Source organism: Malurus melanocephalus, unplaced genomic scaffold (genome assembly GCF_030028575.1).
Source record: "Malurus melanocephalus ecotype Western Australia unplaced genomic scaffold, MMel_1.1 scaffold_130, whole genome shotgun sequence".
Lineage (NCBI taxonomy): Eukaryota > Metazoa > Chordata > Aves > Passeriformes > Maluridae > Malurus > Malurus melanocephalus.
Genome location: NW_026623362.1, coordinates 1,747,075 through 1,770,592, shown reverse-complemented (window position 1 = coordinate 1,770,592; position 23,518 = coordinate 1,747,075). Strand labels below are relative to the sequence as shown.

The 23,518-nt window shown below is 36.3% G+C and overlaps 1 protein-coding gene across 1 annotated transcript in view; it reads right to left on the bottom strand.

Annotated features, from left to right (window-relative positions):
- The window catches only part of NXPH1 (neurexophilin 1), a 135,161-nt gene that overhangs the window by 3,015 nt on the left and 108,628 nt on the right, over positions 1-23,518 (bottom strand). The window lies entirely within an intron of this gene.

The following is a 23,518-nucleotide window of genomic DNA, read 5'->3' as shown; positions in this document are numbered from 1 at the left end:
AACACAAAATCTTGCACCAAGTTCCTATGAAACCACATCTTTCAGACATAGCTTTTCACAAAATTTACTGTCAGAGCAATTTGTCTTATTTATATTTTTTCTCTTTGCTTTAATTGAGTGGAAAACAGAGAACAGATGCAGRCTCGCAGCTGTCTAACACACAGCACTGGCAGGGATCTCTGACAGAGCGTAGCTGGGAGGGCTGGAATTTGTGCAGGCAGTGGGTGGATGCARAGAGACTGACAACACTTGTACTCCCATTGCCCCTAAAATTTGCACCACACAGGCTGCCCAATTTTTTAACATTTGMACTGCTCTGAAGAGGCCATCAAGTTTCTTATTTCTCTTTTCATGGCTATATCTGAGATTCCAAATATGCYGGTTTTATTCCTCTGTGTTCTGGCACTGATTTACATGCTTCTATCATACTTGCAGTTATATCTTTCTCTTCACTTAAAAATGAATTAAGTGCATTCYATACCCAAGAAGCCCATTGGAAACCAGACAGTATTTAAATCATGTCCCCTCCCTACTGGTATAACTGGAGGTATATGTCACAGAGGATATCTATCACAGCATGGCCTTTTCATTTCTTAACAATCATGAAATTGAAAAACACTTTCATTAACTTCAGTAGTTTTTCAAGGGCATTTGAAGGCACATACATAAAATCACTCTAAATTGTCTTAATACACTGATCAGATAGGAGATATGCCCCTAGCCTTTTACAGAAAATAAATAGGTAAATAAATCTGTCACATCCTACACTGTATCTTCCCAGTCCATTTTGTGTGGGGCCAGTAAGGATAACAGATAAAATATGGATTTAATTCAGGATTTTACAAAAGAGACAACTTCCCCCTCTTTTGAATGGACAGAAGGATTAAAACACAGACTAGCATTTTGATAGCCAGTTCATAGCTGCATCTTAGCAATAACACAGTAGGCCAGGAGAGCAGCTGTAATAAAATGCACTGATGGTGCACTGGTTAATGAAGCAGCAATGAAGATGTCACAGGGAGAGAGAAAGAGACTCAGAATATATTTTTTTTCTATGGCATATGGGGAAGGAGAGCAAAATAAGAGAAGAAATGTGGTTAAAAGCAAAAATGTGCCTGTCTAGCATCAATCTGTCAATCTGCAATGAATCTATGCAGTCAGATACCAGAGCTAGTAAACCAGCAATCTGTAGGAAGGATACAGACTGCTTACCACTCTAATTTTCTTTGCTTAYAGTTTGTTTTTCCTTTGTTTTCCTTTCATCATCTAATGATTTACATTTCATAGGATTGGACTACAGTTTCATGTAAGAGCATAAAAAGTCTTTAAAAAAGAACCTTTGTTTTTCTCAGATGTATAAAACCGAAGACTCAGGAAAGGGAGGAGTTATTTACTGAAATGAATGCTGACTGATCCAATAYGTGTCTTTTTGAAAGCCAGCGTATTTCATGGAAATGGGTGATTTAGACTCCATGGATTCTAACTGCTTCATACCCAATCTAACAGATATAGCTGATTGTTATTGTCATTGATTTTGTAATAGCTAAAAGACTTCTGGTTGTGTAGTTAGCCCTGARACTTCTGTTGGTGATTTTTGGTGTGGGTAACTGGATCCATTCATGAGTAGAGGTCTGAACCTGCCCTCCCCAGTCCAGAGTCTGTGTGAGCACTAAAAAAACAGCCCACAAGGATTAATAAAAAAGCTCTAGAATTTATTGTTCTTCACTAACCTTTTCCATCCAACTGCTTTTTCATATACTGCTAGTATCCTATGTGCTAGGATACTATTATCCTAGTAGTAAGTATCCTCAGATACACACACACCCAATAATGCACAGCACTGCTGTCTAATAGAATTTCTGCAAATTCAGCAGTTCTTTCACATGAACTGATTCACAATTTTCTTCTATCTCTCTTCTTCCCAAGCATAAGGCTGCAAAAATACAAGGAAGCAGCATGTAAAAGCATGAGGTTTTCCACCTAGTATTGTGAAATTGAAACACAGACCTATTTCAGGGGTGCATGAAAGAAGAGCCAATTTAAAGCAGTTAATAAAACACTGAGCAGCCTAAATTCCATGGTGGCCTTTCTGTCCTCTTCCTTGATGATATCTGCATATAATTCAAACTCTTGTACTCTACCTTATCAATTAGTTCACTGTAAAAAATGTTGTCTTCTTTTCCATAGCCAAGTGTCGCTCCTWGATGAAACACTGAAAAGTTTGGCCCAATTTTAAAGGCTCTGCCTAGGACGGAATTAATTGTCTTCATAGCAGCTCATATGGTGCTGTGGTTTAGACTTTTGACCCAAATGCTGGTAACAGACTAATGTTGTAGCTCTGGCTGAACAGAGTTGCATGACACCAAGAYGTTCTCTGTTTCTCTCTCAGCCCCTCAAGTGAATAGTCTGGGGAGGTGCACATTGGATTGGGAATGGACACAACTGAGCAGAGAACCTGAATKAACCAGAGATATTCCATAATATGCAACATCATGCTTAGCAATTAAAAGAAGAGAGAGGGGTTTAGAAGGGGTAGCCATCTTTTTTTCAGAAACTGCTGCTCATCACTCTATCCACTGGAGCTGGTTGAGTGTAGAGTGTTGCCTTTGCATCACTTGTTCTGGTTTGCTTTCTTTTTTTCTCTTTCCTACTATTTATCCTTCACTTATTAAATTTTCTTTATCTTGAACCCCAAATTTTATTGCTTTCATTCTTCTATTCCTCTTCCCCATCCCATTGGGGAAAGGGGGAAAGTAAACAAAGAAGTGTGAGATGCTTAGCTGCTCACCAGTGTTAACCCTAAACACCACTGCAACACAATAWATCAAAGTTGCAAAAGGGCTGAGTAGGGGGATTTCCTCCATAACTGCATAACCAGAAGTGGTTCTGAATCATGACGATGGCAGAAATGTCCATATAGAAAAATAGTAAGGAGGAAAATAATTTAGAAATGCTTATCTAGTGTTACAAGTGTCATTGGAAAAGCACTTCCTAAGCATGGCAGACTGACATGGGGTTCTGGTCTTGTACTTTTACTGGAAAGTACAGATTTCCACTTCCTAATAAAGCCTACTGATATCAAAAAGTCACCAGGAGCTGACTGCCTGGTAACTCTTTTCCAATGAATAATGACAAATTGTTATTGCATTTCTTCTACGTCTTTGAAGAAGGAAAGACAGTGGTTTCCTTTGGCACAATATCCTAAAGCATCATTAAAAAAGATGCAGGAATTGATCTGTAATTAATTTTTTATTCCATTCATTTTGTATGCTATGTTTTGATGAAGATTTTTTTTTATAATTTTTAACTTCATTAAGTATATTTTAACTAATAAATTGAGTTCTTTTAGTACTTCCTGAAGGATAGGCAGTTTATTTGTCTCAGAAACTTTGGAGTTCTGTTTCAAGGGACTGAGCCCTGCATGCTTTGCCAAGTCAAACCTAAACCTTTGGAGCAGAGAAAATTAAGTTAAAAAAGAATTTCAGGAAACCATAAAGTCCTCGAGTGGTGATTTAGGTCCCCTCCTAAGTGTAAAATCAACCAGAGGTATATTAACATTAATGTAAGACTGTTCAATTTGAGATTTTAAAAAATAGTAATTCAGAAATGTACAGAATGCATCTTGATTTCTCACTCTTTTCCTTCTATTCTAGCTCTATTACAGTTCATTACCCATAATTACAGTATTGGTTTAGAAATTATGCATTTATTCCTTTGAAAATATGACTACTTGAGAGCAGATGAAAATGCAAACAAATAATCTAATACTCAAGGTGGAAAAACTCTCTCTTCAAGTAAATAACTAATCAAAAGCCAAGATTGTTTTTATTGGCACAGCACTGTAAGAATTTGGCAGCACTGTGTTTGCAAATGTTCTGTATAACAAAATTCAGAATTTTCTTTCCTCGGTAAAGTATCTCAGGTACAACATAGGTAGAAGAGTATTGATGGACATTACAGTAAGTTGGACCATTATGATGGCAAGACAGTGCTCAAAGCTTTCACTGAATCCACTGTCCTCATATTTATCCTGTTTATGCAGTGGGTGGAGGGAAAACACGACTGAGTTTACTCTTTCATTTAGACAGTTTCCTGTCTACACATTGTACAAAGTGGCGTGGGAAATCTGTATTCTGTGAATAATTTMCAGTAAAGTCAAAGTCAATATTCTGCAGGCATTTGATAATAAACAAAGAAACTGAGAATGCAAGTTAATGGAGATATTATTATAATGGAAGAGAGCAAAACACACCGGAGGACTTGTACCTGTTAAAATGGATGCTTTGGAAAGGGAGGACAAACATGGAAAGTCATGTATATGGATATTTCACAGAAACAGGCCTCCCTGGTTTAAATTACAAACCTTTTTGCTGCAAAACATAAGAATAAGGATGTGTGTTGGTCATTCAAAAAATCTGCAAACCCAGATGAGTCTGACAAAGAGAGCTCATGATCTACTATGTTTTCAATAATATTTTCTAAAGTAATCACTTAGGACCATTCATTTAAGCATAAAAAAATGGCAATTTGTTGTCACATAGAAARAAGAGGGAATGTAATATTTTTACTGTCTTTAGGTTAAGAAATTGAATTTACCATACACTGTTACTGGTTTTTTGTACAGAACASTCTTAGGAGTCACAAAAATCAGAGTACTACTATTAACTGTGCTCAGCTTAACTTTAAATTCTGTATTTTTCTGGTTTTAGTCTATGTGCTGTCATTCTTGCTTCAAATGGCCCTTGTTAAAACAAAAATGTAGCTGCCTGAGCTTTTCTCATCATTCACACAAAGGCAGTTATGCAAGACAAGAAGCTGATATAAATTCAGCTGACAGCAGCTGATATAAATTCAGTGAAATTTAACATCATTGAAATTAGAGTGCCTATATCAGTTGATATCTCCTTGAGATCTGACTAAGAATCAAAGACTAATTAGAAAATTTCTACCCACAGAAAGATACGGATACTAATAAAAGTGTAGCATCATAGTTTTGTTTAGGTGCATTATWATTTTTCACAGCTGTTATCATTAAATATTAATATATTGGAATGGCAGTTCTGCAAAAGAAAAAAAACAAGCAAAAACTACAATTTTACAGTGCTTTCTTCACAATGTAAATTGCCTGTTATAAATTAATCTGAAAACTAGCAAGTTTCAAATAATTTTCAGGGAATGCAAAGATGGGAAAGCACCTTAAGTGGTTGGTCCCAACAAAAATCCTTAATAATTTCTCTGTGTGCACACTTGCTAGTATTGTTCCTCATTTTAGATACAGGAAATTTCCCATCTGGAGATTTCCTTTAAGAAAAATTGTAGATTTTTACTATTATGTTATCTTTAGAGTTTGATTTAATCACATGAGAAGATTTCACAAGGATTTAGAACCTTAAAATCAGTCTTCTTGAGCCTGTTTTGTTCGCTAGTGACTGAAAGAACTGTTTAGTAAGCAGGCCTTTAAAAAGTGTTTAGTCATCTAAGACAGATAGGTTCTTTAAATCAATCAGACTTAGATTGTAATTACAGAGACATTTCTTCTAGTAGCAGTGCCTTAACAGATACTTTTCTCTTTCTCCTTTTTTTCCCCTTCTTCATTCTGCCAGTGTTGCCTTCTCCTCTGTGGCAGTCAGACATATATAAAGGTTTCTTTATTCTTGCACAAACTTTCAGCATGGAAATCAGAYCCACAATTAAACATCCAGTCTTCCCTATCTGCCTGGATAAGACTGGGACCTTTGAACCAAGAACCAAAATCACAGATCCACAACAGAAAGGGATGAAAAGTCAGCCCTACAATTTGTTCACCCTTCTCCTGGAAAGGCACTGCTCTCACTGTTGTTTTTCGAAGAAGATCACTGTATTTTCTCCAAACAGCTCTAGCTTTTAGAGAAAAAAGAATAAATATTGCCATTGTCTATTTAATTTAAGATCTTCAAAGAATTAACAAGYCAAAATGGACGTCCATCTAGTCCTGTACCATGCATTCAACAATGGTTAAAAGTTGATTTTATCAAGGAATGTAAAGTGAGGGCAAGAGTATACTATTTGTACCAGAAAATCTTCTTCATTTTCAAGTCTTTGCTGGTCAAGAACAATTTAAGTTAGGTGCGTGGTTATGAATATATTAATTTTTAACACGTATTGCTCATGAAGTTTCTCTATGAAACTTCCATCATGTGAAATAGCCCACCACCTCATCWCCAGTTCAGACTCTCAAAATTTTCTTGTTGTTTTGTTTTGGACAAGTCATCTGTCAGCTTCATCTGATGCTACTTAACTTCTGGTCCAGCATGACCAGAATAAAATCTAGCAAGGAAACAGCACTTTATGACAATAAAATCTAGCAAGGAAACAGCATTTTTCCTGTGGGGCTCAGGCAGGAATTTTGTGCCTGGATGTCCAGGCCAGGCAAAAGTCTGGATCTGGCACTAAAAGAGCTTCCTGGTCAAAGAAAATAAGTGAGTTCACTTCCTGAACTAGGCAGCTCCAAAGCTGGTACTCAAGGAAGAGTGTAAAACTGTACATTTCAATTGCACAGGAAATGCACAGAGTTTTCCCATAAATTTATGGGCCAAATTTTCACCCACCACTAAATTCAATTGTAAAACTCCCAGAGGAGCAGAAGGATCAAGATAGTATGGTATTTTGTACCTAAATTTCATTTACGTGCCCAGTTCAGTATTCCAGGCAGAATGGAAGGTGTTTGGTTTGCTCCATTCCATCATTTCTCTTTCAATTTARAAAATATTATTCTATCCAATATAAAAGTCTGTGAACTGAAGGACCAAATGAGTTACAATTCTCTGTGAAAATCTTCACATTAGAATTTTACAGCTTTCTGCTTTTTGCCTTAAAAGAACAGAAATTGAGCCCAAATGTTTCTGATGGCAGAGATGCAAGTGAATGTATAAAGATTTGGAAAAGGATTGAAATATAACTGTATGAAATATCCTATTAACTCTTGCCCTAAGTTTTACATTTTTAGAAAGAATTTAAACTAAACTCTTGAAGCCTGCTGTCTATGTTGTCATTACAGATTTTTTACTTCAGTGGATTATGACTTTTGAAAATTCACCCCATCTCCGTTCAGCAGGGGATTAAACTACCATGGAATAAATTAAAGTGGGTTAAAAATGTCTAACAGAGTTTTAAGACCCCTGTATTATGCCAGTATCACACAGTGCTGCTAACTTTGAAATGAAAGCCTAGCTAGGTAAATAAATTTCAACAAGGATCTATTGTTCTTGTTCCACATTCCTATAAGCCTTCTTTTATTAATATTAGCTTGCCATTTTCTGCATACATGTAGAAAGTAATATTAAATAAAATTAGATTTTAGATGAAAGGCCACAGAGCAACATTTTAATCAAAATTTGCACTATAGTTTGCTTTATGTGTAACACACTGAAGAAAATATTCATTTTCATATGAGTAGCATATCTTCTGAGGAAGAAAAAGTCATATCTTCTGAAAAATACTATAACCTCATATATTCTCATACTATAAGACCACTATGCACTCGTAAGATACTCTATTAATATCACTCATTTTCTACATGAAGTATCCAATCATCCACTGTAAATGCAGAAGTTTAATAAAATTAAATACACCCAAAGAGTTTATTGGTCATGTGTCTGATACCATGGGAACATCCTAGAAATCTGAATTTGAACAAAGACGGTTTTTAGGAGATTTAACTCCCTCTGATGTTGGCAGAGTGCAAATTGCCACACAAAGGAATTTTATATTTATATGAGACGCTTCTGGGAAAAAAAGGTCTTCCAYAAGTACAAGAAATTCTACTGCAAATATATAAACTCCTTTCATTAAAATTACCTGTTCTTCACCAAGAGTTATTAATTTCTTAAAAACAGCTGAATACTTCACGAAAGGCATTTYAAAAATATAGAGGAAGCTGCTCCAATGTTCAGAGTGGTCATGTCCCTGCAAACTTTCATGTCTTCGTCTTCACCTTATGTCCTTGCCAGATATACATACTGACTTCTCAGAAGCCTTTTGTGGTGTCAAAGAAGAAAGTTTTCTTTTCTTTGAATTTTAACCAGATAGAGCAACACATTGCCTTTCTAACTGTGTTTTCTAAWTAAGCATTGATCATTCATTTGTTTGGTCACTGAATATCAATGTCTATTAAAATCCATCTCTGAGGAAAGGGGTGTGTTTCTCTGAAGTTGTTGTGAGGAAGGTAAACATTAACAGCTATTCTATTGCAAGACTATTCAATTAATTTTTATTGAGATTTTCTTGGTGGCTCTGTCAAGGTCTGCTAATTCTTACAGGGACATGCTCAGCAATAAGCAGCTGTGGGCACCAGCTCTGYTGGGCAAGCCAAGAGGTGCACATTGTTTTCCTGGCTATGACATTCACAAACATGTTGCAATGCTCCCCAAGTGCAAAGATGTCAAACAAATATGGATTGGCCGTTTGGAAGTCAGGAGACACCACATGCTACATATTTACAAGGTCCAGACAAAATTTTGTCTTGATCCAAATTTGGCAGGACTCTATCATCGGTGACCATTTGCTCAGTCAGGATGCAGGGAATCCAAGCAGCCTCAGTAAAATCCCAGCCACACTTGCCTGCAGAGCTGGTCTTTATATGACCCTAGACACAGCTCTGCAAGAGACCCRTAACAGAATTTCTAGAATTTCTCTACATCCTAGAAACCATTAATATTCAATCAATATGGTTCTTCTTTGTACTGACTATCACTGAGCTTGCACAGACCTGTTTTGAAGTCTATGGTATCTGAGTTGATCCAAACAGGTATTGTCAGGGAATTTACTCCAACCAAACAGAACAGAATACTCCATAGAAAATCAACATTGTCTCTGATTGATAGTAGTCTTGTATTTCCTCCTGCAATAGTATCACACCTAATTAAAAGTGAAAATTAATAGCCAGCAGGATTAATCAARTTCCATATGCAAATAGCTGGCTCTTGAGAGCCATGGTCCAATTGCTCATACTATCRCTAAGGTCATTAATTTAAATAGAGATGAGTTAAGAGTCCTTTGGGCATTGACACATAAGTTGAAGGAGGTTATTCATTGCTCTTTTTCACACTGTAACAGAAAACTTAGGAAGAGAGTGTGTGAACATTGCCCCAGCATTCCAACGTTCAGGATGAGCAGCACTGTGAACCTGTCTGTGGAAAACCATGRGTCTTCTCCTGAGTAGTTCTGATTCATCACTTTAAATTCTCATTAAAATGTACTGAAGCAAGCTAAATACAAGATAGTTCTGGTAAACTGACGTCTTTGGGATTATTTTATGCCTGCTGCCTTTTTCTGAGCACCTTCAAATTATAGAAAGACTTATATTTTTTTRAACAAGACTGGAGTTCTGATTTCATAAACCCTTCAGAGACTTTTCCAGCCTCCATAAAAGGTCCAGACATTTCCAATTAGCAAGAAATAACTCATCTTATAAAGAGAAATACTGCAGCTCTAGACCACTGGTTAAGCTAACACAAATACAGTGTATTCTCTTTACCAGTTCACCTTAGAACTAGTTCCAGTTTCTTGATCTATCACTGCATTGCTGGACAGGGTGACTAGAAGAAATGCATTCTTACAGGCAGATTCTAATATAGTGCTACACACCTGTGAGCATTCTCCAAATRCTGATGGCTAAAATATTTTAAGTTGCATATTAACAAAGTGACTGCAGAGTAATAAAGTAGTGGTGTGATTATATAACTTTTCCTACATCAAGAATAAAACCATAAAATTTATTATTATGACCTTGCATCCCAAGAACTTCTCAAGTAGACAAAAAAAAAATTCAACTGATCTATCAAAATAGGCTCAGACTAAAGTGAAACCTGCAAATCTTGTCAGAAGTTTTCTAAGTTTAATACAGAACACCAGAGTCTGGAAAATTAAGGGGGAATCCTTACAGGTTTTGGCTTCATTACTTACTCAAGACCCTGTTTCCATATTCTTAAAGTATAGAAAATTCAGGGTTTAGGAATAATCAGGCATTATTTGTCCAAAATCTCCTCAAGTTAGGAAATGAGATGGCACAAAAAAAAAATTGAYAGAGGAACACAAACTTTTCATACCAAGTTTCAGGAAGCTTTCACCTTTTTTGATACTTGGAGTCCAATTTGCTTTGACCTCAGACAGTTCTAAGCATCACCACCTTGACCACATTAAAATATTTGAGCCAATTCTATCTGCAGTTCCTGCAGCTTCCTGCATGAACAAGATTTCAATGGAGTGATTCAGAGAGGAATTAAGTGCTTTGCCTTTCACAGAATAAGCATTTCTTCAAAGACAGGTCAAGATCACTGTTACATTCATATGTCTGCCCAAAAAAAGTAAATAACTTCTTTACATTGTCTCATCCTTCTATATCTTTGTGGCTGTTGCAGCAGCATAAAACAATTTAACACTAGCAAGCAAATTTCATTCCTTACCTGCCAAATGCTGATACAAAAGATAACCATGAAAAAGCAATAAYATCCTCATTCTAAGGCAGAAGGTAACATATCTTTGCTATTACATACTTGCTAAATAATATTCAATGAACTCGTAAAAGTATTTAATTTAAATATAAATGCTTAGCTGTTCCATTTTTCAGGGAGTAAATGACACTCCTGCTTGTGTTTCTCTTAAACGTATTTTCAGAATAGACATCCTTTCATAACCTATTGTTAGTGTTATATATTATTACTATTACTGCAATGCTCACAGACCTCCCTGTGGTCAGGGYTGAGGTGTATTAAAAGCTAAACATATATAGCCACTGACCTAGAATGCTTTCTCACTGAAACAGGTTTGSCAAAGGCACAGCTAAAAGAAGAAATATTAGTGATGCCCTAACTCAGATGCAGAGCTAAGAGTTAATACAAATCCTGTGYCATATCCAGAATGTACCAATCAAAAGGCTGATTCCAATAACTKGTTATACATAATGCCACTAGCTGTTTTAAAAAGGATATGATCTCAAGGAAAAAAAGTCAGCTTAGAAGTGGTTTGTCTCAACAAAAACCTGGAACCCTTTTGYAGACCATTAAGTTGTCCCAGTTTTCATCAGGAGCAGGGACAACTGCCTTAGATGATTAGAAATGTTTGACTTGCTCCTTTGTCAAAAAATGATAGTGAAAACTATCATACTAATATCTAGAATGATTATTGTGTTGCAATGTCATTGTAAAACAAAAACATAACAAAATAAAACACACAAAAAGAAATAAAATTGGATTCACAATTTGGAGGACATTATAAATATCTTTCAAAATGTGAATCCCTCTGGCCCCACTTTATCTTTTATCTTAGCAGTCAGTCGTCACCAGTTCTGAGTAATCCATAAGCTACCTAGTGAATAACAAGATTATTTTTCAAATTTACTTTATAAAAATCTAATGACATAATTTTTATAAACTTACTGGAAACCAGAAGAATCTTACCTTATTCAAGTGATTAGCTTGTTAGAGTGTTTTCTTTCTTAGTTTGCTGTATAGATAGCTAAGACAAGAGACTGTAGAGTAACAAGTACTACTGGTACTTCAACTATTTTATTGATGCATTGAATTTTTTTTTGTCGAGTCATCTTATAGATTTTGTTGCTAGAATATGGAAGAATATTTATCTAATGGAATCCTGCAATACTCCTAGATGAATTAATAGAATAGATATCCTGTTAATTTCAGAACAGATTTCCTGTGGAGAACAGCATGTACACAGATTTGGTCTAAAAGATACCATATTTACAAGAAATACRTTCTATCACTCACCAGGTACAAGAAAGAGTATGAGAATAAAAAGCTTTGGAATTTAAAGTTTTGCTTTATCATGGCAGTAACCCTAAGCAAATTCCTGAAGCCTAACCCCCAACCCAAACTCATATTTATCCTAAATCTGTAACACACAACYTCTTACCTAATCCCAGCTCTAAACTGGTTTATGGCAAGAAAAAGAAGGGCAGGCCTTATATGTAAAATACCCATAATTTTGCTGTACAGTCTCTAAAACTGCTTGTGCATCTGAAGTATGACTGTGTAATTTGAGTAATGCAGAATCAGATCTTTTTCCAGCTTCACTGACTAGCCTTAAGTAATTTTTCAGCAGATTCATGTCAGATCAATCCAGCTGAGKATCAACCACACTTATTTAAAAATTATCAAATAAAACCTGCCAGTTAACTTGCTGGTTATCCTGTATTCAGAGCCTTTCAAATAATTTTCAGCTTCATTTTTAGTCCAAAATACAATTTGATGTTACTCAGGATGAAAGATATCCAAACAGRATGCAAAAAATCTCAGATAGAGAGACTGCAACTTTTTATCTTGTCCTTGAGACAGAAAATGGCATCAATTTTGGTTATGGGCAATAGCAGCAGAAGCTGCATGGCAGTTCTCTGTGCCTGTTCAATTACTGTCCATTCTAATCAGATTGCTAACTAGGGATCATTAGGAGTTTGGTGTTTATGATGTAAAATATCTAGTAGCAATTGGATTTTGATCACCACTTCATTTTACATCTGTTTCTCTCTAACCAATRGAACAAAGATTGTTAATCACTCTTGACCTTTCCTGGACTTGAACTAGTAATTTAATTGCTAATCCTTACTGAGGGACTCTGAAGTACATTATAGAGCCCCCGAGGCATGCAGCTTGACCCTYTCTGCTCAATATTGGTTTTAACCAACAACATCATCAAGAATATGCTCAGATTTGACAATGTTAATTGCAGCTTTGCYCACAGTTTCCAGATGAGCTAGAAGAAACTGTCTAACTAAAAACMTTAAAAATATCTGCTGAGCTCTAGGTGATTCTACATGAATCAAAAAAAGTCTCTCCAGCCAAGAAGACCTTGCAGCCAAGACAATCTTGCAGACTCACACTACTGCACTGTCAATTTGCTCCTAAGAAATGTCCAACTCCTGGCAATTAGAATTCTTAAGGGGCTGGTGAAAATCTGTTAGTTTTGGCTTGTTTCAAAATCTTTCCCCAGATGGTAATATAATTCCAAACCAGCTGAGAATCACTTTGTGTTGAATTTCATCCTAAAAAAGGATCAGACAGCAAAAAGAGGAACAAAAGCTTTTCCCCTCCTGAAATTTCAAGTTACAACATGGAGAACATTTTCTTTGAATCATTCTTCTGTGTACAATTAGATTATTCTAAGTTCTGCATCTCCAAATCTAAACTTTTTCCTTGATTATTTTCAAATTGGCATTCAGTTATATTTCAGACTATCATTTGCTCACTGAGAGAGAAAAAACAAAGGCAGTATGGTCTGCCATGCACTCAGGTCTKATTGCAAAACTTAAAAATGGAAGAGCATGGGCTTCTACCTGCACGTTTTCTGCCAGATTAAAACCACATTAAACTGATAATAATTTTCCTGTAAATGCCAGTGCCTAATAGTGTTGCGGTTTGTCTCACAGTTTCATGCTTCTTGCKTGTGCATGTCAATATATATTGGTTTTATACAGGATTTAAAATCGTATTTGTAACTAAGGTTAGAACTACATTTTCATTTTAAATCTGCCAGTTGAAGATTTCTATACTTTACTTTTCTGTAATACTTAAAGCGTGCAAACTGGAGTGCTCTGTCTCCTGCCCTGAGATTGTACTGGTTAACATCTCAGACAGAAATACTAGCAACGTCCCTCAAAGCAGACAAACTGTGTGGACATGAAGTTGTGCAGCAGCTAATTAAATCCACCTATTAGCAGAGCTTATTAATTTGGGCAYTGTGCAGCTCTGGGCTTACTGGTTCAAGAAACAGCTTGCACAGTTCTAGCTTAKAGGTCTGCCCTACATTTTTTGTAATGTCAGAGCCTTAATTTTCTTCATTTCTATCCATTGAAAAATGTAGATTTTCCAAAGCAGGTACAAATCACTGTAGCTGTTCACTGGAGGGAGTMATTTCCCACATAAAATGAGTTTGGGGCTCACAGAGGGACAGGTCTGAGTTTGATGGGCCACTCAGGTTGCACCTCAAGGGACAAAAGGAGAATTCTGGTTTTCTACTGTACAAACAGAACCACTGACTGCACTTTCCACTTACTCCTGAGCTACTCTGTCATAAACACCAGTTCTGATCTGTTCCACGTGGTTACTGAATAACCCAGTCAATAGCAACTTATTGAAATGAGTAATTAATATTTTTCAGAATTKAGAATACTTTTTATTTTCTGCTGTTTTGATCATACTAAGACAGGCCTACACAGGTAAATATCATTTTTAAATAAATAATTTGGGCAGTTTAAACCAAAAATTTTAAAATTCTCTCTGCCCTAGGATCTTGGCAGGAGACACATTCAAGTCCTCACAGAGAGCTGACTGAAGAGTGTGTTGGAAATATTTCCTTGACTGCGAATTTTCAAACTTTCATCTAAAAAATCACACACCAACTTTCTAAAGCACTTCAAAGAACCAACAAAACACTGCAAGAGCCATGAAAAGACTCAGGACTTTTGAACCATTCCCATCTCTCTTTCTGTTACTGCAGCTCTTCCAGGAAGGCAGCTTGCCAGCTTCCACAAACAAATCCCCAGCACGAGGGGACTGAGGTATTGGATGGACTCAGTCAACAGGAACCTGTGGCCAATGTGCCAGGCCACCTGTTCTAGGGGGGATTGAGCCATGGAGAAGGGTTGAATTCAATTTCCTTAGCAATTCTCTTTACACAGCTTCCCAGCATTTATCAAATCTCTGCCACCTGGAGAAACTCTCTTCATATCTGGCAGAGAGAGGGAACAATGAAACAGAATGCATTTCCCCATCCCCATACCAGATTGATGCTGGAAACCCTTAAGTAACTTCTACAATGGAAATAGATTTTTTTCCTCTAAAGAATGAAGAAATTTCTGGCAAAGACAGAAAAATAGCATGAAAGCACTCATTAATTTCTGTGAAAATTAATTAAAACTTTAGGGGACTGGATGAGTGAATCAGACACAGTCCAGAGGGAGGTTTCTATCCATTGTTGTCTCACATTATGTACCACACTAAAGCTCAAAAGTCTGCAGGAACTTATAACTATTCACCGCAAACCCTCTTCTTTTTAGTTGTTATTATTATAGTCCAAAGACAATGATCTCAGCAACAAATCAACAGCAAATTACAGTATAGACAAATACATATGAAAATCTTTTTTCTTTACTTCTCAACATAGAGAACAATAAATATTTTTTCCATGTTGAAGAAAAATATTAAAATGATTCAATGCTTGTATTGGCCATTTACAATATGTAAAAAGAAAAAAAAATTACTTGAATCCTATTACATTGTTGGAATACAATTTAAAAGTAATATTCTTTTGAAGTACTGCACTTTTCCTAAAGGTGTCAAAGAACTTTACAACAGAACCAAGTCTGTCTACTACATCAGAAGTATCAAAGTACTGAAATTTACAGAATTTTCTCACAGTAAGTAACCCACAATTTTTTCGGAATGCTGTTTTGACTGTAAAATTGTAGAATTGCCAAAATGAGTCAAAGAAAAGTCAAGGACAGTTGCATTGTATTGCATTTTCAGTGAGAGTAGTAATTCAAATTTKGTCCTGGCAGAAAATAACAGGCAACAGAATTTTTTTTAAGTGGAACCAATTTGAAGCTAATAAGTTTCTGCTTTGATTAGAAATTCARGAAATAATTGTAAGATTAAAAATAGAAAGTACATATAAGTAATAGCATATTTTGTAAGGAAAYGTGAACATTGAAATCCAAATGAATTTTTTGCCCCACTAAACTACTGAATTTGGCATAATGAAAAATGAGACAAGACAGAGAAGAATACAAAGCTTCCCAGTGCTAGTCCATCACTGGCAAAGTCACAGCGAGGAATGAAGGTTTATACTTGGTGTGGACCCATGTGACACTTTCTGGRGAAGCAAGCTTTTTATTCAAAAAAGGAACAGATGTTTTGGCAGATAGCATAGAAAGAATCCTGTCAGAGACTATAAACTAGGCTTGAAGGGGAAAAAAAGGCGTCTGGAAAAAATGTGAAGTATAAAACAAAAGAACCAAAATGACATGGATAAAATAGAAATGCAGAAAAAAAAGACAAGGGCTTTGTTAAAATTGAAAAGAGAAAGTAAATGTGCTCAACTCTTTGTAACTTTGGAAGAAGTTTTAAGGCAAAAAAATGAAACTTATCTCTCTTCCACTGACACAGCTCATTGCAGCATGAGACTGGGAGATTAATTTTATAGCTGCAGACAGAAATCAAATAAAAGGAAGAGTCAATGCCCTTTTTAAGCATCAGTAGAGAAAGATCACAAGTACACAGCCAATATTAAAATGCAGCCAAGGTTTATGGCCAACATTTAAGTAGATTTGTACTGGAAGAACAAAAAATAACCAACTGTGTAAATGGAGATGGGCATACTACCAACTCACCTGCTCTGCACCCAGAAGTTTTCCTCTTTCCTTTCTTGGCAATAAAGAAGCTCCTTCTGAACCAAACAAATGTTTTTAAGAAGACCTGAAACTCAAATTCACCAGGCCATTTTCTGTCAATACCTTCAGTCTTCATAAAAAAAAAGAGATTTGTTAAGAAATTTTCAACCTACTCTATTCTGAAATCTGGATCTGCTGGACAACATTTTAAAAAATCCTCTTTAACCTCCAAGAATAGCCTTTTCTGAAAAAAAGCACAGTGTTATCAAGGTATCAAAGCCAGTTATGCAGGGCTCAGGTCTGCCATCTGCTAAGAACAAAGTACCAGCCAAAGATAGCCGGGCACATCTCAATACAAATATCGAAGTGGGTACGTACGAAATGCGGCCGTACGTGAGCTGCACTCCCAGTGAGCTGTGTATCTGCTATAATGACATTAATACCTAAACAAACAACCACAAAAGATTCAAATGCTGTSTGTTAGCTGCTCCACAGTTAGAGCCTACACACCTGTCCTTAGCATGAAGTAAATTCGAGGCAGTTCAAGATCACTTGTGCATAAGCAACAACAAAAAGTTTTCACGGGAGAAAAGCAAGAGCGTAGATTTTTTTATTACAGAATACTTAAGTTTGCACTTTTAATTCCACTGCAATAAGCTGCCTACCTCCAAAAATGACACTTCCTGGCCTGCAGGAATGCAGCTTAAAGTGCAGCTCCTGAAAATATCTTAGACTAAATTTAGTGTTTAGATGTAGTCCTGAATCACCRTTTCTATGAGGAAAGACCCATACAGTAACACTGACTAGAGAAAGAATTGAAAATATAATACTGCAATAAAAGTTACATACTTCTGTCTTTTGGATTGTAACCCTTATATTAAGTCATTAAAGAGGTGCTGTTTCTCACACAACAAGACATAGAATATGTCTGTAAAAACAAGAAACCATGAAAAAATTTACAGTCAGAGAAAGGCACGAGGAAGAACTGCAAGGAAATGAATACAAAGTTCCAGTAAAACTGACAGGAAGAAATAAGAAGGTTCATCTGAATAGAAAATTGACCATATAAACACTCCTTTGCATTCCATATRTATTTCCATCAGAGGCTTCCATTTAGAATTTTCTCAGTCTGCAGTCAAAACCAGATTTTCCTGTCTGATGGACATGAAAGCTCAAATTCACCTCTGCAAATTAACTATGTTCTTTCCGCTTCATACATCAACTATTATGTGCAACGTTATTTCTGGAATTGTATCTTAGCTTACAATTTGATGATTATGGTACATCAGRGAGAAGAGAATGCACCTTGCTCTGCCACAGCTACATTTTTATTGACTCCACAGTACTGAATTGGGAAATTTCTTTTTGTCAGCAAACTAAGCAGGTCTGACTTGAAAGATTTAAAGGGTRCAGATCTGGCATCAGTGATCAGTTGATGCTTGCAATGACAATGGGATGGCAAAAAGAATCTGCTTAGTCTGGGAAGCTGCTGCAAATATTTACAACCGAAATGCTAGGTGACAACAGTGTACGGGATTTTTGCCATATTTTTCTCTGGGAAGAAGTTGTTCCTTTGTGAAAAGGGAGACTTTCTGCACTCTCACCTCCAACCTCAGCATGTGCAATCACTAACCAACAATATGAAGTAAATCTCCCCAGTGGTTCCCAGTGAGTCTGTAGATTGCAGGTTTTGTGTTATATGATGCATCCTCCCARTTTAGACCTTCAAACTCCAGAACCAAAATATCAAGATCAAGTGAAACAAAATATTAAGATCTTTGAACTTGCCCTCTCACAAATTCTCTGAAGTCTCTAGCAACATATTTTCTTCCTCCCCTAGACTTCTCAAAATTTTCTTTGACACTGAAAACAGGGTTTCTGTCTCCCAAGAAACAAATTCTTTGCTGGTGAGGTCTGATTAAAAGTAGACCTCCCTTGTTCTGTAAAGAGRAAACAACAGAAATAATTTCTTACTGAAGGAAAATTCACGAGTCTAAATGCCAGAGGACAGAGGGACTGAYCAAATGGACAACGAAGTCTTTCCATTAACTTTGATAGACTTTGGTTTTAGGTCATCAATCTGCACTGTTAAGAACTGTGGATCTTGTAAGGAGGTTTTGTACTAGAAAGACATAGAGAAAAAATACAATCTTGACATTTCGACTAGACAAGAAAAGCTCAGGGGATGTACTCACAGCCATACCACAGTTGCTAGATTATAATAACCAGCTTCATATTTAAATAGAGCAGGTCAATGACAAATTAAGTATGGAACTAATGACATTTTGTTCATCACTAAGTTTTATGACTGATTGTTGCCATGATTGGTGGCATACACGTTTTTATTTTCATTTCAGAAATAAGTGCTGGGGCTAAAATAAACACAGATCTGCATGTTTTCCTTTCACGAATTATTAGCCCATATATTTTTATATGGACATTTCAGTATAYCAAGATGCTACTAGAAGACTGAAAATTATGCAGACAATAGAAATTTTGGCATCACAGATTTTGTGATTTTATAGCAGGCTAAAGTAACTTGTATTCAATAGTTGTATTTATTGAACTTCAATGTTGCTTGGGGGTTTTGCTGCTATTACATATGTAATTATGAAAAAAGGGTTATACTTATAATTCTTTCATCTAGATGATCAAATTAATGCTAATTTGCATGTGTATATGGGGTATTTTTTTTTTTTTTTCTTGTTCCTCCTACACTTCCCTTACATTTTTTTACTGGTATGCACAAACCAGTTTCCTGAACTCTCTTCCTGRGCTATCTCCTGTGTAAGTGTGAATTACTTTGTTTACTTGTATTCTACACAAATTCTGCTTCTCACTCTTTTGCTCACCTATGCTCCCTGTTTGTGTCACTCTAAAAAGTGAAAATTAGCATTATGCTGATCCTCACAAAATGGCTGAAGTAATTTGCTTTCATTTGTGCTTGCCATTACCTGGTAATTCYAGAACTCTTTCATCTGCTGAAGATAATCACATTCCCTTAATCCAAATAAGATGAACATTTCAGAGGCTGCTGCAGCTGYCACTGACCAATATTTAACCCAATCTGGCACCAACACTACCATGGATTTGATGGGTGCAGAGCCTTYTTGGTACCACTGAACCCTCAGAACATTGCAAGGAATCACTGGCTCTGAAAAGGAAGTCCCAGGAGCATATACATGCAAAGAGATGCTGGAAAAGTTTTTTAAAAGTCTGGTCTGTCTTTTAGATTGTGCTATAGACAAAGCTTCTTAAAATCATCAACACTTACATGCCTTTTTCACTCTCTCTAGTTAACTTTTAACCTAATTGGGACCACTTAAAACAATTAAATATCTTCCCTTYTTCAGTTGTGTCTGTAAACAAATAATACCTTTCTGCAAATGAATAGGACAGCTGTCACTGTCCTCGAGAGCAGAAGTGATCCCTAAATATCATTAATTTCCTGTCTCTCAGTTTCTACTCACCACTTTTAAGTCAACCTTTATTTTCTATTATAATATGATGTTGCCTATACTCACATAAGTTYCTGGGTTTCTCATCTCTGGGACAGACTCCATCTGCCCTCCAGTTTTGYTAATCTTTAGATATTCTAATATCCTGATCATCTGTTCAGGTAAGGTGTTGATTTCCCTCAGTATTTCTTCCTCCTCTCGTAGGAAATTTACATCTATTTCCAGCATCTGTCACCCACTCTCTAGTGAATGTTAAGGCAAATCATTAATTTAATGTTCAGAAGTTCTGTCCATTAATTATGTTAGTTCTTACTCCAGCTACCTTTATGAACTTCCCATGCAAAATATTTYAATATTCCTTCACAAAACAGCTCAGCATGTCTTTTCTCATGTTGACTTTTCTATAGTATTAGGCTTCCCACAAAGAACGTGTATTTGCCTTCCTCTTCTWTAAAAGCTAAAATAGAAATCTATTGTGTGCACTCGTTTTTTTTGTGAAATCTCCCATTAACTACCTGGTCTAAACTGTGGCATGTATTAATTGCTTTGATCATCTGTATTAAGCTCCTGATTTTCAGGGAACCTAACCTTTTTTTCTGCAAGCATTTTAATATAATCTCTCTTGAAACTGAACTTTTAATTGTGAGGATTACTTTAAAATTCAAAGTAACCAGACCTGAAGCTTTTGAAAAAAATTAAGGGGATAGCATAAGTATGTCTTCAACAAAACCAAACAGAAGTAAGTTTCTGTAGCTATGACTGTTCATGTATTTTTCAATGTATTTATTTTTTGACTTTCTTTATTGCCCTCATTCAGACAAAAGATCTCTAGCTTTCTATATTAGAAAAGAGGAACAATCTACACACTGACACTACTTGCTCTCAACACCAGACTGTGCTTCCCTGTTACATATAAAACTTGTCACATGTTCCCCTAGAAATTCAGATCACATCATCTCCTGTGTAAACAAGTCAATGTCCAATGCAATACCCTTCAGCCTAAATTTTTTAGTTATTTCTGCTTGGCATCTTTAATGAATGCCCATTGATGTTCACCCACAAAGCCAAAGGTCTTGTCCAGACTGTCATAATCCACTTCAAATCTTTACCATCGCAGCATCTGTTCCTCTGGTTAACTTTGATCCCCTCRCATGGAATCTAATGGAACAAAAGTGCCAGCATTTTTTTATCAACTCCTCTTTATAATTTTCTAAACAGTCAGACATGAGCTATTTGCCTTCATCTTCAAATTCTTCCTCATTTTCATCCTACCTCTCATCTCCAATGAGCTCTGTCTCCAGTTAGACCATAATGTTGGCTTCCATTACCCATTTGTCAGATATTTTTAAACAAGCTCCTCTGTGATTTTTTCCAAGCATCTGCCACACAACCTCATTATCTTCCTTCAAATCCCTCATTAAAACTCTCTTGCTGTGATGCCTACAAAAAACATGAGAAAATGTTTAATCTAATAATGCACTGAGACGCTTTCTCTCGTACTGACCAACATTGCCTCATTGTTTCCTTGTGTTCCTTTAGCTGTCTCAATCCATGTGTTATCTCTTACATTTGAATCATAACCTCCCCATGTGGTCCTAGTTTATGACCTAGAGCTCTTTGCTGTTGATAATATAAATAAGAATCAGAAGAGAAGGCTTTTCCCCTCATTATATTTTGCTAGCTCCTGCAAACATGTTCACACTTCTCTTTTGTGTTAGTTTCTAGCAAGTAATTATAAAAARCACTGTAATATAATCTCCAAGTCCTCTCTCCCTTTTCAGAGGGAAACACCCAAGTGAAGGACTAATTCATTCTCTATTCAGAAAAAAAAATATATTTGAAAAGGAGTACTATCAGCAAGAGGGAAGAGCTAGTGTTCAGCACACTTTTTTCCATAGAGGACAGAGAAGTTCAACCCCATTTTCGCTTCATCCTCTTCCTGTCCCTTAGAACAGAACAAATAGGATTCACTTCAAGGAAAGGATGAGGTCTTTCCTGGGGATTAGCAATTTCATTTATTCCTTCCCTGACTGCCATTGTTTGCTGGATACAGCCCAAGTCCTGCTGCTTTTGAAGGCACAGACTCCTGCTCTGGCACTTCCCATGSAAAGGATTTTCCTTCAGAAAGGGAAAGAATTATTTTTACACATATAATGGAGAACAGAATGAAAAGTGAATGTTTTTCTCAGCACATATTTCACAGTCTCTAAGTTCAGCATTATTTCCATTCTCAGATCTTRAAGTTATTTTTAATCTTTAATACACACACCCAAAGCAGCTCTGCACCTCCACTAAAATCAGCCCTTCCTAAGAATTGAACCTCCTCTGCACAGATCTCAAAGTTTCTATTGAGGGCTGATGTTTCCACTTTGGCTTTTAAGTCTGCTATGTAAATAATATGTCCTTAGCCACTGATTTTTTTCCTTTTGCACCTTCTGTCTCTTTGTCCTTTTTACAGGATTAATGTACACTCATGCATTGCTCAAGGAATGATCCCTGTTCACAAGAAGGATAGTTATTTCCCTGGTCTGACACATTTTGAATACCACATTGAATACCACATTCACACATGAATACCACACAGAGGTGTAGAAATTAGTTTAGGCAAATACAATCCATTCACGTGCTCAGCACATATCTGTCTATCAGCTGGAGAACTTTAGCACCTTTATAACAAGAAATACACATGCAAGAACAATAAGTTTATACACCTAGCAAATTTCCCACAGACATCAGTAAATCATACAGCAATTGCTGATTTTGAGATGTAAGCAGTCAGTTTTGACACTGTATRTAGACAAAACCACAGAAAGTCGTGGGGTTTGTGTTGCTCAAATGAAATAGGACTTTGGRAAAACTTAATACCAAATTTTTCCTCTGTGTTTCCATTTTGTTAATGAACACCAACCACACAAACTACCAAATTATAGCAGTTGCGTTCATGTATGACTAGACTCTACATCATATCCATTTAATCAATCAATCATAGGAAAATGATTTAATTATGAGAATTTAAGTAGTCATAGAGTTCATTAATCCCATAGCACATCCACGGGAGGTAAGCATGGAACTGCAGTGTAAGCACTGGGCAGAGCCAGAAGCTATTCTAGCACAGAATCAGTTTGGAGATGACATGGAGCAGGTGTAATCTTCACCTCTTCAGGAAGCATTTCACAATTGCAGCTCTGGAGTTTCTTTGTGCTCCTGGGCAGTGAGGCAACTCCATGCTGTTAGCTTAATCTCGGTCTACAAAGGCAGCAAACACAAATGTACTGTCCCCCTTTGATTTCATGTTAACAACATTGTGTCATGGCTGATCAACCAGTTTCTACTTAGCTGTAATTTATCTCAAGAGAAATTCAACTCTCTACAACTTTCACATTGGAAACTTGTTGGAAAAATAATAATAAATAATGGAGCTGAACAGGAAGCTCTGTTTTCTATAGTTAGTTTATTTAGTTACTTCATTACCTGCTAGTGCCTTACTAGAAACTACACAACTCTGATGGACATGTTATAAAAAAATTTACTTTCTCTCCACACAAAAAAATACAAAAAGGTTTGCTGGCTGTAAACACAAGAGAAGATCTGCTTTGAGAATTCACTGCGTAAGGATTTTTTCGTCCACATGAACATGGTTACAGACTTCTGTCTTAGTCCATGAGAAAGCTACTCAAAACAG